This window comes from Schistocerca americana, chromosome X (assembly GCF_021461395.2).
Source record: "Schistocerca americana isolate TAMUIC-IGC-003095 chromosome X, iqSchAmer2.1, whole genome shotgun sequence".
NCBI classification, from domain to species: Eukaryota; Metazoa; Arthropoda; class Insecta; order Orthoptera; family Acrididae; genus Schistocerca; species Schistocerca americana.
This window is the reverse complement of record NC_060130.1, coordinates 271,088,550-271,106,633: the sequence shown is the minus strand read 5'-3', so window position 1 is coordinate 271,106,633 and position 18,084 is coordinate 271,088,550. Positions and strand designations below refer to the sequence as shown.

Sequence of the window (18,084 nt, the reverse complement as noted above, 5' to 3'; positions counted from 1 at the left end):
GAACCCGGGCGTGGGTTTGCGTTTCCTGAACTACAATTCCAGTGCTCTCCAAATGTTTTCTTAAGAGGCTCTGTCAACACATGTGCGGAATGACAGGGACATCCGTCATATTGGTACCACACTGATTGCCTTACGTGCTGTGGGATGTCTTCCAATAACTGCACCACAGCAAGATTTAGCAACTCGAGAGACTTGAATGTATTTAGATTCCCATCAATAAATTAGGGTTCAATGATGCGGGTCTTGAAAAACGCGCCTCAAACGTTGTTTTACCAGTTCTTTGAATCAGCGTTGATTTTCAACTGATGGTTAGTGCATATTGTGAACATTGACTTATCCATGGTATGTAAACAATGCTTCTTATTTAAACAAAATTTTGCATAGATGTGCCGCATCTCTTAGCACTTTTCGTAGATAACATTCAGAGAACCGTACCCAATGTTTGAAGTGATTACCATGAAGCTGTAGGTACATATAAATGTGAAGAGGATGAAGTGGGATGGAATGCAGTGTTCGCTGAACAATTGTTTAGTTTATCCTTCTCGTACTTCCGATATGCTTCATAGTGACATTTACGTTCTGTGTCACTGCTGCAAAAATTTTAATTTCATTTCTTTCATCAGTTGCCCTTCTTTTACTCCCCGCACTTACAGCTTCTAGAACTACTTTTTATAATGTTTGCAAAGATACATCGTGAGTTCTTGGCACGATCTGGATACTATTCAACACACAACGGTACCACTACTCTGATAGTTTGGCGACATTCGCCATAAACGATATTCTCTTTTACGACTGTCGTATATATTATGAATGTCTCAGTAGTTTTACAGGCAAGTTATATGATTGCTACAACAGCAGACCACAGACTGCTGTGCATCAAGCCCACAGGTAGACACAAGAACCAAGCCTAAGTTACGTTGTTGCTCACATTTGGTGTAATAGGGCAGACGTTTGCGGAACCTGTTCTCCTGACGGTAGGACAGTGGTTTGTGGCGTTGTTATCTTTATATTAGTTGATTAAGTCACATACATGTTATGTCGTTGAAGTTCTCCTAGAACCTTCTTTGAAATGCCACATGAAATGTATGTGGTTCCATTAGAAAAAAAAGTGGATGTCGTAATTCGACGACCATAAATGATAAAAATGACTTGCGAGCGTCAGGAAATTCGCCATATTGGGCACTATAGCGTGGCTAAAACCGCACCTCGATATATTTATCCATTATAGACATATATGGGGTGACCTGTCTTAGCTGCCTTACCCTGTATACTGTATGTCGTTGAAGTTTTCTTAGAACCTTATTTGAAATGCCACATGAAATGTATGTGGTTCCATTAGAAAATGAAAGTGGATGTCGTAATTCGACGACTATAAATGATAAAAATGACTTGCGAACGTCAGGAAATTCGCCATATTGGGCGCTATAGCGTGGCTAAAACCGCACCTCGATATATTTATCCATTATAGACATATATGGGGTGACCTGTCTTAGCTGCCTTACCCTGTATACTGTATGTCGTTGAAGTTTTCTTAGAACCTTATTTGAAAAGCCACATGAAATGTATGTGGTTCCATTAGAAAATGAAAGTGGATGTCGTAATTCGACGACTATAAATGATAAAAATGACTTGCGAACGTCAGGAAATTCGCCTTATTGGCCGCTACAGCTTGGCTAAAACCGCACCTCGATATATTTATACATTCTAGACATATTTGGGATGACCTGTCTTAACTGCTTTACCCTGTATATTGTACGGTGTTCATAAGAATACTTCGGAACCGATTTTAGTGATGAAACAGGATAGTGTTCTTTTTGTTCAGGAAATGATCTTCCATGAAAATTCTGGCCATAAAATAAATATTGTGTGTCCACTGGCAATGAACTGCCTATTAAGTAGGTACAGCAGCACGTACTAGTCATTTGATGTTACTGGAAATGCCCGCATCTCGTGGTCGTGCGGTAGCGTTCTCGCTTCCCACGCCCGGGTTCCCGGGTTCGATTCCCGGCGGGGTCAGGGATTTTCTCTGCCTCGTGATGGCTGGGTGTTGTGTGCTGTCCTTAGGTTAGTTAGGTTTCAGTAGTTCTAAGTTCTAGGGGACTTATGACCACAGCAGTTGAGTCCCATAGTGCTCAGAGCCATTTGAACCATTTTTTTTGTTACTGGAATCATCGTCAAGCAAGGTGGCGCAGTAGCTAGACATTGGTATAGGGTACAAATATCCGCCTGTAAATCGTGATTCACACTTCTGGCCATTAATATTTCACACCAACAAGGATATCAAATAAAGAAATTTTTTGCGGTATTGCAGTGCCTGCGCAGTATAGAAATACGAAGCAATGCACTAGGCAAGCGACTTTCATCCAAAATGTCTCCCCTCTAAGGGAATATACATAATAAATGTACGAGTGCAAGTTGTAGACACATGGCTGACGACATATGTAAGTTTGGGTCTACTCGTAAACTGTTCTCGGATACCGTAATGGTAAGGCGACTGCTCGCGATAAGCGAGAAATCTGTGTTCGAGTTACGGTCCGGCACAAATTTTCACTGTCGTTAATCCATCATACAGCTGACCATTGCCCATATTGGCAACATTGAAAACATTTCATTAAATTTTATTTGTTGTGCTGGTAAAATATTTTAGGAAGAATACACGTTTGAATTTCTAGATGATATGGGAATGTATAGGGTACGCAGATTGGCCACTTCCGGCGGCAACGATGGTTCTAACCCGGTCTCTACTTATCTCCACACATTCACAAAAGAGCTAGCCCTGCGTTTCCATTGCTCTTGACGTCGGCTAAACATAAACTTTAAGCCTTCATTAGCTTCTCGTGGCATCAGCACAGGAGTAATTTATGTTACGAAGTGTCATTCTATATTCACACAGCCTCTCTTACGGTTTCTACCAGCGATGCCCCAATACTGTAGACTCGTGCAGGCCCAGGCTGCAGTTTATTTCAACGTAGGTTAACGGCGACGAAGACCATGGCCGACTTCTCTGCTGCTACCAGCCTCGAAGGTCACCAAACCTGTTTCCTTTTTAGTCTCTATGAACACTCTGTCTTGTATATTTCCATACATTCCGTCACCACACCTGAGCTAGTCGTGATGTTGTTTGGTGATTGTTTTCATCTTTTACTTCGGTTCTCCGTTCCACTTACATTTTTGTAAGAAAAAGAAAAGAAACAGTCTGTATTATTCTGTCACCACGAGGCTTTCGACTCCTTTATAACGTTTTACAGTGTCTTTAAAACAGTTCAACATATTAATTAATAAGTTGCATTGGAGAAATAGCTCTCACAAACAGATTTACGTAATGTAGTTCACTTACAGCTGCATTTTCTTGTGGAAGCTAGTGTTCCCATTGCGAAACTTAACGTAACTTAAGCTACCAGACGTCTCTTTTCTAGGAACTGGTCTTCCTGTAAATTTTTAGTAAATACATAATATTTGCCCTTTTTCATGCTAGGTGATCAATATCCAATACAATACACTTACGTCTACCAAGCTCATCTTTCCGTTCTCTTGCCATCTAACGATGTGCAATCATTTTTTATATTTATTTTTGGCTTTGGGTAACAAAGAACATACAGCCAACAGCAGTTACAAAAGTTCCAAATTAACATAATTGAAATTTCCACAGTAGAACAATAAAAATAGTTCGATGTACAAATAAAGTCCTTAACGTAAAATAAAAGCACTAATAGACGAACATCAAACTGCTAGCACTAGTTACAACGGTGCCAACTACACATTAGTGCTATTTTAACAATACATCACTGTTAAGTGTCCGAAGTACAAAGATAAGTTCGTTATATAAATTAAATACTCAAAATGGCGATCCAGGGTTCGAAATAAGCCTATTTCAGAGGAGAAAGACATGCACAGCAACTTATAATTGAAAGCTGTACAACGCCGTCGTTTACAAAGATAAGTTCTTAATGCAACACAAAAAGACGTCGCAGTTATCAAACTGGCTGGTTCCGTGGGAGGACAAGATCCACCCAACTTATAGGTCAAAGCTGGATACCGGCGTCTTTTAACTAGGTCGCGGGAAAATAATACCTACATATATCGAACCAGTGAAGTAAAGCAGTTACGCTTGTAGTGAGGGCGTAGCCCCCCCCCCCCCCAACTAATTTTTTGTGCACGACCGCCTCTGCGCCAATATGACGTGGTTAAGATCTGCCACCGTCGTGTCCTGATTAGCGTCCAGAAGCGATGATTTTCAACCGGTACAGATGGGCGGGATAACGTCTATGTCCCAGCCTCATACGGATGAGAGAGGACGCATGACATCTACTAAGCTTCACCGAGGTGAACCACGGCCGAGAAGAGACGTTCGGGCCGGCCGTGGTGGCCGAGCGGTTTTAGGCGCTTCAGTCTGGAACCGCGAGACCACTACGGTCGCCGGTTCGAATCCTGCCTCGCGCACGGATGTCTGTGATGTCCTTAGGTTAGTTAGGTTTAAGTAGTTCTAAGCTCCAGGGAACTGATGACCTCAGATGTTGAGTCCCATAGTGCTCAGAGTCATTTGAACCAGAGACGTTCGGTAGTATGACTGCCACGGGGTCGCCCTTATAATGCTGAGGCACGTGCCATTCCCAATTCCAGTCGTGATAGTGCAGTACTTTTCTACTTCTGCTATGCCCGTACCTTGTCGTCGTTTTTCTTTCACAACAGCTGCTGATCATACAACAAACGGTATCACGGACATTATCCCATATAACTAAAATGTCGTACACGTTAGTGCTAACACTCAGGTGATAAAAGTCACGAGATACCTCCTAATAACGTGTTGGACCTCCTTGTGGTCGGCTTAGCGCAGCAACTCGACGTGGCAGGAACTAAAGTCGTTGGAAGCCCTCTGCATAAATACTGAACCATGCCGCCTCTACAATTGTCCATAATCGTGAAAGTGTTGCTAGTGCAGGACTTTGTGCACGAACTGACTTCTGGATTATGTCCCATAAATGTTCTATGTGATGTATGTCGGGAGATCTAGGTGGCCCAATTATTCGCTCGAATTGTCCAGAATGTTCGTCAAATCAACCCAAAACAACTGTGGGTGGCATGGCGCACTGTCATCCATAAAAATTCCACCGTTGTTTGGGAACCTGAAGTCCCAGGAGCCGAATATAACCATTCTCAGTCAATGATCGGTTCAGCTGGACCAGAGGACCCAGTCCATCCCATGTAAACACAGCCCACACCATTATGGAGCCACCATCAACTTTCACAGCGACTTGTTAACAGCTTGGGTCCATGGCTTCGTGGGGTCTGCACCACACTAGAACCCTCCAATCAGCTCTTGCCAACTGGAGCCGGGACTCAGCTGACCAGGTCACGGTTTTCCAATCGTCTGGGTTCCAACCAGAGTGATCACGAGCCCAGGAGAAGCGCTGCGGGCGATGTCGTGCTGTTAGTAAAGGCACTCGCGTCAGTCTTCTGCCGCCATAGCCCTTTAACGCCACATTTTGCCGCTCTGGCCTAGTGGATACGTTTCTCGTACGTCCCCCACTGATTTCACACAGTTCTGCTTGTCTGATAGATCTGACAACTCTATGAAAACGCCGCTGCTCTCGGTCGTTAAGTGAACGCCGTCGGCCACTGCGCTGTCCGTGGTGAGAGGTAATTCCTGAAATTTGGTATTCTCAGCACACTCTTGACGCTGTGGATCTCACAGTATTGAATTCCTTAACCATTTCCGAAATGGAATGAACCATGCAACTAACTTCAGTTATCATTCCGCGCTCACAGTCTGTTAATTCCTGTCGTGAGGTCGTAACCACGTCGGAAACCTTTTCACATGAATCACCTGAGTACAACTGACAGCTTCGTCAAGGCACATCACTTTATTCCTTGTGTACGTGGTATTACCGCTATCCGTATATGTGCGTATCGCTATGCCATGGCTTGTGTCACCTGAGTGTACATATGTTTAACGATATCGACAGTCATCGGCGATCGTAGCTGTAGCGACCCGGAGAGTTGGGAAACGACGAAAGCGGAGTGTGGGGACCTCGTGTGGCGTCCGCTAAGCTGCGTGGCGCAGTGCAGACCTGTCGCGCTCCTCATCGCAATCTGCGCTCGAAGGTCAGTCGCGCGCGCAAAGTGCGCTCGCTCGCCGGGCTGAGTGCCTCCTGCGTAGTCGCCGACACCAGTGGCGGGGGGCTTCGCCGCCGAACGCCCGCGCCGAAGTACGTATCTGCGCTGCACTTGTTTCCAGTAACGCTACTCGCTCTCAGTGTTTGTATTTCAACTTCAAACTGTATTAGTTAACAAGACTTACTTTACTTTTTCGTGTCTGGAAACCGATCATCGTTTTTCAGCCCAGTATCGCGCTGTGTCCAGGGCTTCTTTCTTGACCACCCACAAATCGCTGAGGTTGCATCTGTAGGGACAGTTTGGACAACCTGGGAGGTGTTCCAAACCTTGCAGACCATAGTCGCACTTGTCGTCATGCACGTTACCACGACCCCACCTGATCATGTTTACAAACTGCCTGCTGGCTTCCTCGGGTTCTTCGGCCGACATTGTTTTGATGATTTTTATGACGTTTCACCAGCACGAGTGACAGGCGTTGTCTAAGCTTCATTGCTGCTGGTGGACTGGAGTCTAGCTCGGGGCCGCCGATTATACGTACCTGGAGCGCTAACGTCCGACGGCTTTTTGCGGTGGGGTTCTTCTCTTGCTACCTGCAACGATCGTTCGCTGCAGCACGGGAATCCAGGATCCGTTCACCTTGAGGCTTTCTTCTTTGTTGAAGATATTCTCGTTTTTGTGTATTTCCTGAGAAAGCGGGTGTGATACCTCTTCTCTACAGTCAGAACTTCCGTGTCGGCGAATTTTATTATGTGGTTGGCCTCACATAGCGCGTAGTCTGCCACGGCCGATTTCTCCACCTGTAGTGCCGCTTATGTTCTGTGATTTTGGTACTGATTGATCGTCCAGTCACTCCAAGATAAACTTTTCCGCTGGCCGGAGTGGCCGAGCGGTTCTAGGGGCTACAGTCTGGAACCGCGTGACCGCTACGGTCGCAGGTTCGAATCCTGTCTCGGACATGGATGTTTGTGATGTCCTTAGGTTAGTTAGGTTTAAGTAGTTCTAAGTTCTAGGAGACTGATGACCTCAAAAGTTAAGTCCCATAGTGCTCAGAGCCATCTGAGCCATAAACTTTTCCACATGTGCATGGTACGCAGTATATTTCCGACATTGCACGTGGGTCCCTTTTCTCCTTTGCCGATCTGAGACACTCTTTGCAAAGGGAAAAAGGGACCCAGTTGCAATGTCGGGAATATACCACGTACCCTGCACACGCGGAAAATTTTATGTTGGAATAACTGGGCGATCAATTAACATCAGAATCACAGAACATAAGCGGGCATTGCAGGTGGAGAAATCGGCCTGGCACAGTATGTGCTATGTGAGGCCAGCACACAGTAAAATTCGCCGACACACCGTTCTGGCTGTAGACAGGAGCTATCACACACGCTTGTTCAGAGAAGCTATATAGATACACAAACATGGAGAATGGCTTCAACAAGAAAGAAGAAAGTCTCAAGGTGAACGTATCCTGGATTCCCGTGGTGCAGCGAACGACTGTTGCCCATGGCAAGAGGAGAAACTTACCGGAAATTAGCACGGAAAAGCCCTCGGACGTTGGCGCGCCAGGTAGATATAATCTGCGGCCACGAGCTCGACTCCAGGCCACCACAAGCAGTGGAGGCTGAAGCTTCGACAATGCCAGGCACTAGTGCTGGCGAAACGTCAGAAAAATTATCAAACAAACGTCGGCCGATGAACCCGAGACAGAAGCCAACAGCAAATCTCAGTCGTCCAGGCTGGCAGTCAGTGCCAAAGGCGTCGATCATCGATAATCTCTCTGAGCTAGCCGGCCGCTGTGGTCGAGCGGTTCTAGGCGCTTCAGTCTGGAATCGTGCGACCGCTACGGTCGCAGGTTCGAATCCTGCCTCGGGCATGGATGTGTGTGATGTCCTTAGGTTAGTTAGGTTTAAGTAGTTCTAAGTCTATGGGACTGATGACCTCAGATGTTAAGTCTCATAGTGCTTAGAGCCATTTGAACCATTTTGTCTGAGCTACCCTGTGAATTCGTGGGATGTTCTTCTGGAGCTGGGGTTCTCAAGATCAGTAGCGCTGTAAAGCTTTGGTGGGGGTGTGGGTTTCATAGAACCTGATGTGATTCGACATGTTTCATTAAGGCTTACGTCGACCTTCTTCGCGTGGGTGATCTGGTCCGTACTGGGCAGGTACATTTCAGCTGTAGAGAAGCATAATTCTCAGGATAGTGGGTTTCGCTCTTCATTTGTTGTTTACAAGTTTCCGCAAAATATTATTTCTGGAGGCCACCTTCTGACGGGTACTTTCACAGTGGTGTCTATATAGCAGAGATCTGTCCAATGTAACACACAGATATGTTGTTTTACCTCTGTTGTCCAGTGTGGTATTATTCCAGGAAACATTGAGCTTTCATGTTGCTTGCCGAGGTAGTAGGTGGAAATCGCTTACATGAGTCTTCGAAGGGTTTGGTTTAAGGGAGTTACTTTGTTAATATTCTGACAAAATCTGAGTTCTTTCTCCGGCTTTTGATCTACATCCTTCAAAATCGTCCCCTGAACTGTGACTGCCAAGTCATCTGCATATAAAAGATAGTTAGCATGGTTAGGTGTTGACTGGTCATTAGTTTATACATTAAAAAGGGAAGAGGCCAGAACGCTTCCCTAGTCCAGTAAATTCCTTTGGTTTCGCCATCGGCTCTTCTTTCCATCGAAAGCGACACAAAATTGTCTACTTTGTAAGACAGACTCAGTGATCTTGACAAAATGGTAACATCTCAGTTCGTCAGAGCGTTTCTGGAAGAGCACCATATGGTCGATTTTATCGTATGCAGAGCTGAGGTCGACCAATAGTCACCCTGTAATCTTTTTATTTTTGTACCGTTCTTCTATATGTTCTGTCAGGTACAGAATTTCATTGTTATATGACTTTTTAGGTCTAAAGCTTGTTGAGGGATAAGTTTCAGATCGATAGAGTCGACCATGTTGTTAAAAATGAGTCTCTTATACAATCTGTACAGATGGCAAAGAAGTGATATAGGTCGATAGTTCTTTGGCGGGTCTGGTTCCTTCCCAAGCTTCAGCAGTGCCACTATCCTTGCCTTTCTCCTCATCTTGGGGATCTTATAAGTTTCGCGGCAGTTGTTGAAGAGCAGCAGGATCGCCATTTTGGCACCCAGCTCCGTGTACATAACATCCACCCCAGCCGCTTTACCGTTTTTCGCAGTATTGGGGCCCTGAATGCGTTATTTCATAGTGAAAGGTTCTGCAAACGTATGTGTTTCGGATTGTAGGATCCTACTGATTATTACTTTTTGGTGTTTTGCATTGGACTTTCCATTCAAGAACAGTTAGTGGACTGCTTAGTTGGGTGTAACCTCAGGAGGTTGTCTGGAGCCCTTTGGATTACCGCTGAGCTTTTTGATAAGATTATGGGCTACTTTTCTGCTGTGCCATGTCCATATCCTTCAAAGTCTCGATCCATCTATTTTGTCTCGCTTCACTTAGCATTTGCATTAGTGTTTTACCACTACTATGGTTTCTTCATTTAGCTAGTAGTTTCTTAGATAGAGGCCTGGGGGGGGGGGGATTTTTGAAACATACGTATATACAGCTTTAACACAGTCCTCTGTTCCTAACACTGCAGTAACTGCGTTCGTCCAGCTTACACGAGAATAAGGCGTAATATCCTCCGCCATGCCTGGAAGGGCTGTATCTTGCGGTATGGATCTTTGTGTCATCAACTTTGTTTAACGCTTTTCCAATGAGTATATTCCATCACTGGACTGCGATAGTGAAAGGCCTGAAAAAGACACATCTAAGGCTGCAATGACGTCTCATTGGGCGGTTTCCAGTCAGAAATTTCCTGTGTGCAACTAATTAAAGTCAGGGGTTGGTTAATATAGTGAATATTCGGTATATTTCACCTGCCAGCTGGCTAACAGGTACTGTTCACTTTCTTGTTATTTGCATCTGTGGTTGGAGTTTTGTGACATTTTTCCACGTGGATGACCTGCAAGAAGCATGTAGCCTCATCTGAATTAAACTGCAAACGTTATAATCGTTGAGAATCACTGAGAAGCCCCCTTGTAAGTCTTAAACAACTTTCGAGAAATTTATGCTGTTTATAAACCGTCCGACTTTTATGAAGGAATTTAAATGGATGAACTTAAAACGTTAATCCACTTAAACGAAACACACTCAACATGACTTCTTCAGAAAGGTATATGAATAAAAATATTCCTCAGCTCAAGCTGACGCATGACGCAAGTTATTGGGGGACATGTACCGACATTAGGACTTAAAAATGCCGTCGATATCATTGTCATATCAGTTCCAGATGGCATTCTTTTCTCCTTGCCACTGTAAACGGTCTTGTACTCATTTCATTAATACAACATATTTAAAACTTCCTTACGGTGAATTCATGGTGAAAGGCTTTAGCCGTATTTCTCAGATACATTATTTCCTTTTTTATTTCTAGGCTGTAATCATCTGTATGTACAGCTGACCGTTGTGCGAATGCTTAGGAGACTTCAACACGTTTGACAGTGATCGCCTGACCGGATCGCTCTGTGTTTACGCAACCGTGGAACATATACGGCGACAGTAACCTTTGCGGCGAAAGCATGGCTTGTGCGTCATACGGCCAGTAGAATTAGAGTTCTTCGCATATGCAGATAAACTGATTGCTCCTTGTATATCTGAATAGGAAATGGCGAAGGACCTCAGTATTCACCAACGAGTTGTCGTACGGTTTTAAGAACTACTCGTATTTGGATGAAGCGTTACTAAGATTCCTGATGGAGGTTATCCGTGGTTTCCCTGACTCGCTTCAGATGAAAGTTTGACTCACTTCTTCAACAGGTCAGCGGTCAGTTTTCGAGTCTTCTCCATTAAATACGGGCTCGTTCCCTAGACATCATCATGAGGCTGATAAGAAATTAATTTGAAATCATCCTCTTCGTCTAAATGAGTATGAAAATTTTAGCATAACCATACAGAAAGTGGCTAGTTTGTAAATCATAGACTGCTATAAAGTAAATAGTTTCTGTCTACGCGTGACTCACATACACTTCTATCGATGGAAATGGATAACGCATTATGCTATCCCAATACGTCCCCATCTTATTCCACTCTCTACCTCAAGCACCAGTTTTGTGTTTTGACAATTTGTATGTTATTTTGACCTCTTTTGGATTTGTGCTTTTTAGTTACCGCGCAAAAAACACTAACCTAAAATTTCAGAGAAATATTCCGTTATTCCATATTGATCTTGGCTACACTAACAAGCTGTTATAAACAACACATTTCATTGTGTTAGCGCAATGTGACTGAAGCAGCAAATTTGGGTTGATTATAAAATTCATAAGACAACTGCAGACCTCAGACAGATCGACATAACATGAATATATTTCAGAAATAGCTTTTTGTCATCTCCTTTGCTTGATAACCTTCTTACTTGCCATTAGCCTCATTTTCTGACATAGCCTTTAGCTTACCACATTTTCCCGGAGTTTACAGGTCCTACATGTCTGATGTGTAACTGAATAATCTCAGTGATTGAAACAAATGCCTTTAGAATCTTCCGTGTTTTTCATCTACATCTACATACATACTGCGGAAGCTACCATATGGTGCATCGCGGGGGGTACCTTGAAACATGTTCCACTACTAGTCAATCACTTCCTTGCAACACTCACAAACGGGGCGAGGGAAAAACGACTGTGTATATGCCTCCGTATAAACTCTAATTTCTCTTGCCTTGTCTTTTCAGCCCTTACGCAAAATGTACATTGGTGCCAGTAGAATCGTTCTGCAGTCAGCCACAAACGCCGGGTCTCTACATTTTCTCTATAGTATTTCGCTAAAAGAAAGGCGTCCTCCCTCCAGGGATTCCCATTTGAGTTTACGAAGCACCCCCGTAATACTCGCTTATTAATCGAACTTAGAGGTAACAAATCTAGCAGCACGCCTCTGAATTGCTTCGACATCTTCTTTTAATACGAATTGGTGGGGATCCCAAACACTCGAGCTTTACTCAAGAATGGGTCGCGCCAGTGTCCTATCGCAGTATCCTTTATAGATGAGCTACACTTTCCTACAATTCTCGCAACCGAAGTCGACAATTCGCCTTCCCTGCCACCGACATTAAATGGTAGCTCCATTTCATATCGCATTGCATTGTTAAGCCCTGAAATGTAATCGACATGCCTGACTCAAGCAGCCATCCGCTAATACTATATTCGAACATTACAAGGTTGTTTTTCCTACTCGTCTGCATTAATTACATTTTTCTACTCGTTAATGGCGTAGGTGCCTAGCATAAAGGCCGAAGGAAGCGGACCCCCAGCTACAGAGTTCAGAGTCTATAGGCAAGTGGCCTGCTTGCACGCTTACTCCAGTCACGACGCAGGGAAATATATTGAAAACAGAATAACTAGGACAAAACGTGATAAAAGATAACAGCCATAGCTTTGGCTTGCTGAGAAGGCGTGGGACTGATGTAAATGTTATTAACCTGACCTAACCTAACACAGTAAACTAAGCTAATTAAAGTTCAGTCAGCTCTGCTGTTAGAGTTAATAAGTTCAGTATCTCAATAGATAAACACTTTGGCTGCCACTTCGACTAATCTTCGACGCTCGACGTTAACTGCCAGACGACTGGAACTGGTAGACAACTGCTAATAGCATGCTTGCGAGAACTATGCAATCACTATCCGAGAACTGTAGGAAACTGGAACAGGAACTTGGTGATATCTGATCGAGTGTCGGCTTAAATACAATGCTCGGCTTATTAATAGGCAACTGTGGTCTGCTTGGTTGATACATCAAATAGTTCCGGGTTTCAGCACCCAGTTTGGTGGCTCACGTAACTATTGGAGGAAGAATGGACTATTTGAATGTTTTGTAGTGAAATCGTAAAAGAAGACGATTGACCGTACTAAGTGGGGCGCCACGCTTAGACTGCCTAGAGTGTGATGGTCTATGACGCATAGCGCTGCGTTCCGCATTTGGTAGAGACGCAACTTTGCGATTCATCACACGAAATATCAATACTAAGTCATCCTATAGCCTTAACGACAACACTTTCCCGTGCGCTACATTGTCAAAAGGAAACAGTCGCAGATTATTGCTATTCCAATCCGTCAGACAGTTTATGTATACGACGAACAAGAGTGGTCATATGGCGCTCCTGACGATTCCCTTGTCTCTAATGAACACTTCCCGTTCAGGACAACGACCTGCTTTCTATTACTTAAGAAGTCTTCGAGCCACTCACACATCTGTGCACGTACTCGGTGTACCCGGACCTTCGTTAACCGTCTGCAGTGGGGTGCTATGTCAAACGCTTTCCGAAAGTTTGGGAATATGGAATCTGCCTGTTGCACTTCGTTCATGCTCCACAGGATATTGTGCGAGAAAATGGCAAGCTGAGATCCGCACGAAGGATGCTTTCTAAATCGCTCTGATTTATAAACAGAATCTTTTCTCAGGAAAATTTATTGTATTCGAACGCAGACTACTAAATGGTTCAAATGGCTCTGAGCACTGTGGGACTTAACATCTGTGGTCATCAGTCCCCTAGAACTTAGAACTACTTACACCTAACTAACCTAAGGACATCACACACATCCATGCCCGAGGCAGGATTCGAACCTGCGACCGTAGCAGTCGGACTGAGCGCCTAGAACCGCTAGACCACCGCGGCCGGCCACAGACTACTTAAAAGAATTCTGCAGGAAAGCGATTTGAAGGAAATCGGTCTGTAAGTTTACGGGTCCGCTATTTTACCTTTCGTTGTTGTTATTGATGATGAAATGAAATGTCGTGTGGCAAGGGCCTGCCGCCTGGTAGACCGGTCGCCTGGTGCAAGTCTTTTTAATTGACGCCACTTCGGCGACTTGCCGTGTCGATGCGGATGATATGATGATAACACAACACTTGGATTTGTACCTTGCTCGTCTCCAATGCGAGTCCAGTGATTTAACCACTGCGGGGAGAGACGATAGAATTTGAAACACCTTTCCGACACAAAGCCTTTGGTGTGCTCCGAGGGTAGCATATCCGTCCGACGGATTGAATATTAGCAGCATCGGTGTCACAGGCATTAAATCCACGAGATACTGCGAAGTTGTTTGGAATGTACTCTTCGACATTGAAGCAGTATCTCTTCTACTAACGTCCAAACCCAGACTACGAACATTTCGACAACAATTCAACCTACTAGGCCTACATCCAAGTCGGGCACATCCGAAAAAAAATGTTACGTTCCTTTAATTCTTGATCAGCTGATATCCTTCACCTCCAATGTTTAGATTATTGACCATGGCATCAAGGGGTGTAGTTTGGGGCAAAATGTCAATGAAGCCGAGTGCTTTGAGGAGAAAAGATGTGGATGAAGATTCCTGACTCATCTAATCGCTTCACAGTTCAGTCCAACAGTACAGCAAATGCACTGGATCCGAGGGTTAGAGACTGGCTCCTCGTCATCCGGCTAGGGGTTGAGACTGAGTGGTAAATGTAGAAACGTCTGTACACTTTATCACACCTCTCTTTTGCGGGAGGCTCGGTGGTAAATACCTTTATAATCTGAGGTAATATTACTAGTTAGTAAGTATTAACAGAATTATTGCAGTGTCATAAGCGTATATAAGAGGTCTTAATTTCATTAAAGTAGTTTTAAGTTGCACCATACTTCCAACTTATTTTTAATATTGTAAAACACTAACGTATTACCATAAGTCGTAGCTATAATTTACTGTCATACTAACATAATGTAGCTGCATAAAATACACACATTGCTGAGGACAATACGTGTAATATGAACTTACAATTGTAATAATAAATGCAACACGACCTGTTATTGTACTTAGGCAATAGGTCAAAGTTCAATCCCATCAAATATAAATAAATAAATATTAGTAAGAGTTCTGCCATTCTTTAACTTCTTTTAGCCCGTCAATTGGATGAAGTAGGGAAATGAAACTTATGCCAAGTAAGAAAAGTAAAGCTTGTGTGGATGATAACAGAAAAGAGTTTATATTAAAGTAATTTTACAAAGAAAGATGTTTACTGGATAGCCTACTTCATTTTCAAATTTTTTTCTATTTTGTAAATGTATCACCATTTTACAGACACGGTTAGATGCAGGATGAACTCTACAGACGGTGTGGCGCATAAGAAAGCTATTTAACAAACGTATGGACTTCTTTGCTCTCTGCAATAAAAAATGTAGACAATAAACGTCAAATCAGGCACTGATCGTATTACATTTGGTCGACTGCTCCAGCCCATCGCAGGGAAAAATAAATCATAATTATTACATTATACGTAATCTTTCCGTCCGAACAAGCCTCAGAAAGCCCTACGATACAGACCCACCCCGGTGTCATCCTCAGCCGACAGGCGTCACTAGAAGGGCGTGGGATCATCACAGCGCTCTCCGGGCCGTTGTCAGTTTTCGTGATCTGGGGCCGCTACTATACGGTCAAGTAGCTCCTCCACTGGTCTCACGAGGCGGAGGGCACCCAGGTAGATCAACAAGTTCTGGCGGCCCGGATTGTCACCCATCCAAGCGCCAGCCACGCCCAAAGATGCTTAACATCGGTGATCTGGCGGGAAGTAGTTAACCACTGCATCACGGCAGTTTACATATATCAGCTTCTTTCACAATATTTTCTACATCCTTAAGAGATGATTTTGTTTGTGACTGCTCTAGAGCAAGTCGCAAAGTGAAAATACTGACAGATTTTCATGACTTCAGCTACTGACAGGGAATGAATAATAATTCGAACTAGTGAAGAGTAGCACCTTATTGTGAATAACAAGGACATGTGGAGTTGTTCGCCTATTCAGTTTGTTAGGTGCAAGAGAGTTGTGCAAAGACTCGTGGTCGACTGGGTACGTAATGTGATGTCCATTCTGGCAGCGGTTTGTGTACCACATGACAAAAATGGAAACAAAGTTTCTTGCGACAACACCCAAGTAAGAAATTTACTCGGTCTTTTTGTCGAGATACATTAGAATAAAAACTCTTGTTTCCGCTGAGAACTTCTATCATATTCGTCAGGAGTAAGATATCGGTGCTGTTATAGCCACTACTTTTGAACGTAATTATATTAAAAAGAGACCCAAAATGCCTTTTTAGAAAACTTAAAAATAACATCCATCTATAGTTTCACCAGCGCTGTATCTATCTCGTCAATGTACATTTTAAAGCACTAAATCATGATCAGAGCTTCAGTTGGTTATCGAAGGACCTTCAGTGCCATGTCAACACGCCATAAATGCGTATCTGTGGATTTTGTTGACTTCTGTTGTACGCTATCTTATCGAGAGTATCCGAACACCCCTACGTAATGCGAAATTGACCACTACATATAACACGAGAGGCGGACTCGCCAGTATAAAAGGAGGCAGAGAGTATTGTGTTGTCAAGAGAGAAGCAGTAACAGCGGTATGGGTCGGTTTGGAGAGGTCAGTGACTTTGAACGTGGACCAGTCATTGGATATCACCTGAGTAAAAAATGTACCTGCGAAATTTCAACCCTTCTAAAGCTGCCCACGTCGACTTATGGTGATGCGATTGCGCTATTGTGAAGTGTAAACGTGAAGGAACAACTACAGCTAAACCAAGACCTGGTAAACCTCGTGCACTGAGGTCGTTCGAGCATTGCATGGAATCAGGGGAAGGAAGGCCTCGTAACTTCCAGATTGCTACCGGTAGTCCTGATAGCACAATTTCGGTGCGTAAGGAGTTAAAGCGAATGGGATACAATGGTCGAGCAACTCCTCGTAAGCTACAAATTGCTGTAGTCAGCCCTAAGCGACGCCTGAGGTGGTGCAAAGAGCGACGCCATTGGACGCTGCATGACTGGAAATGAGTGGTGAATCACAGTATACCGATGGGAGGGTTTGGGTTTGGCGAATGTTTGGAGAATGTTACGTGCCATCAAGTGTAGTGCCAACAGTCAAGTAAGGAGGAGGTGGTGTCATGGTATCGAGGTGTCTTTCGTGTTTACGTTGATATCCGCTTATTGCACTTAGGAAACGCTAAATGCGGAAGGATATAAACACATTTTACAACACTGTGTACTGCGTACACTAGAGGAACAGTTCGGAGGCAATGATTGCTTATATCAGCATGACACTGCATGCTGTCACACAGCAACACATGTGAGGAAATGATTAGTGGACAATAACATCCCTGAAACGTGCTGACATGCCCAGCGTCCCGACCTGAACCAGATGTAGCACCTCTGGGATGAGTTAAAACGATGAGTTCGCTCTAGACTCCTGCGTCCAACACCAGTACCTTCTCTGGATTCGATTTCCATTCTTCCACAGACATTCAGATACCTCACTGAACGTTTCCTTAGCAGAGTTCAATCCGTCATAAAGTTTAAGGGTGGACACACTCCGTGTTAATGTACACTAATAGGTGTCCGGATACTTTTGATCCGACAGTCTGTGTCATCGCATTGATGTAACAACCATTGGTTATTGACAGTACTATATACAAAGTTTACGTTCACGCTACGGTCTTGTCTGAAATTTACTCCTGGACGTTGAGACAGTACCTCGTGTCTTCCAACCAGCCAAACACAAAGGAGGAATATTTCCACCAGAAAATTCTAAGTGCTACGCCCTGTGCAGCGCCACCACATTTGCGTTAGCGACTTTGGATCCGAAGTAGTGTGTATGTGCATATAATAATGTAAACAACACGTGGGACAAGACGTCAGCAACAACTGACAGTTGCAGTCTGTGCATGATTGAGAGATTGATCCTAAATTACAGTTTTTAAGTCTGATGAAATATGGCTGCGTTATTTGAGGTTAGTAAATTCTCAGAACGTTTAACGTTGAAGGTTTGAAAATCCTCATCAGTTACGACATGAGCCTCATCATTTAGTGCACCATGAATTACTGAACCTATCTTTCTTCACCAAATCATATCTCCTCCATCACGCACAGGCTGAATTACGTTGGGCAAAA

General features: G+C 43.9%; 1 long non-coding RNA gene across 1 annotated transcript in view; it reads left to right on the top strand.

Annotated features, from left to right (window-relative positions):
* The first annotated feature begins 6,118 nt into the window (after window positions 1-6,118).
* Window positions 6,119-18,084, top strand: part of LOC124555067 — an 88,093-nt gene continuing 76,127 nt past the window's right edge. The window contains exon 1 of the long non-coding RNA XR_006968515.1: window positions 6,119-6,206. This is a non-coding gene — a long non-coding RNA (uncharacterized LOC124555067). The remainder of the gene's footprint in view (window positions 6,207-18,084) is intronic.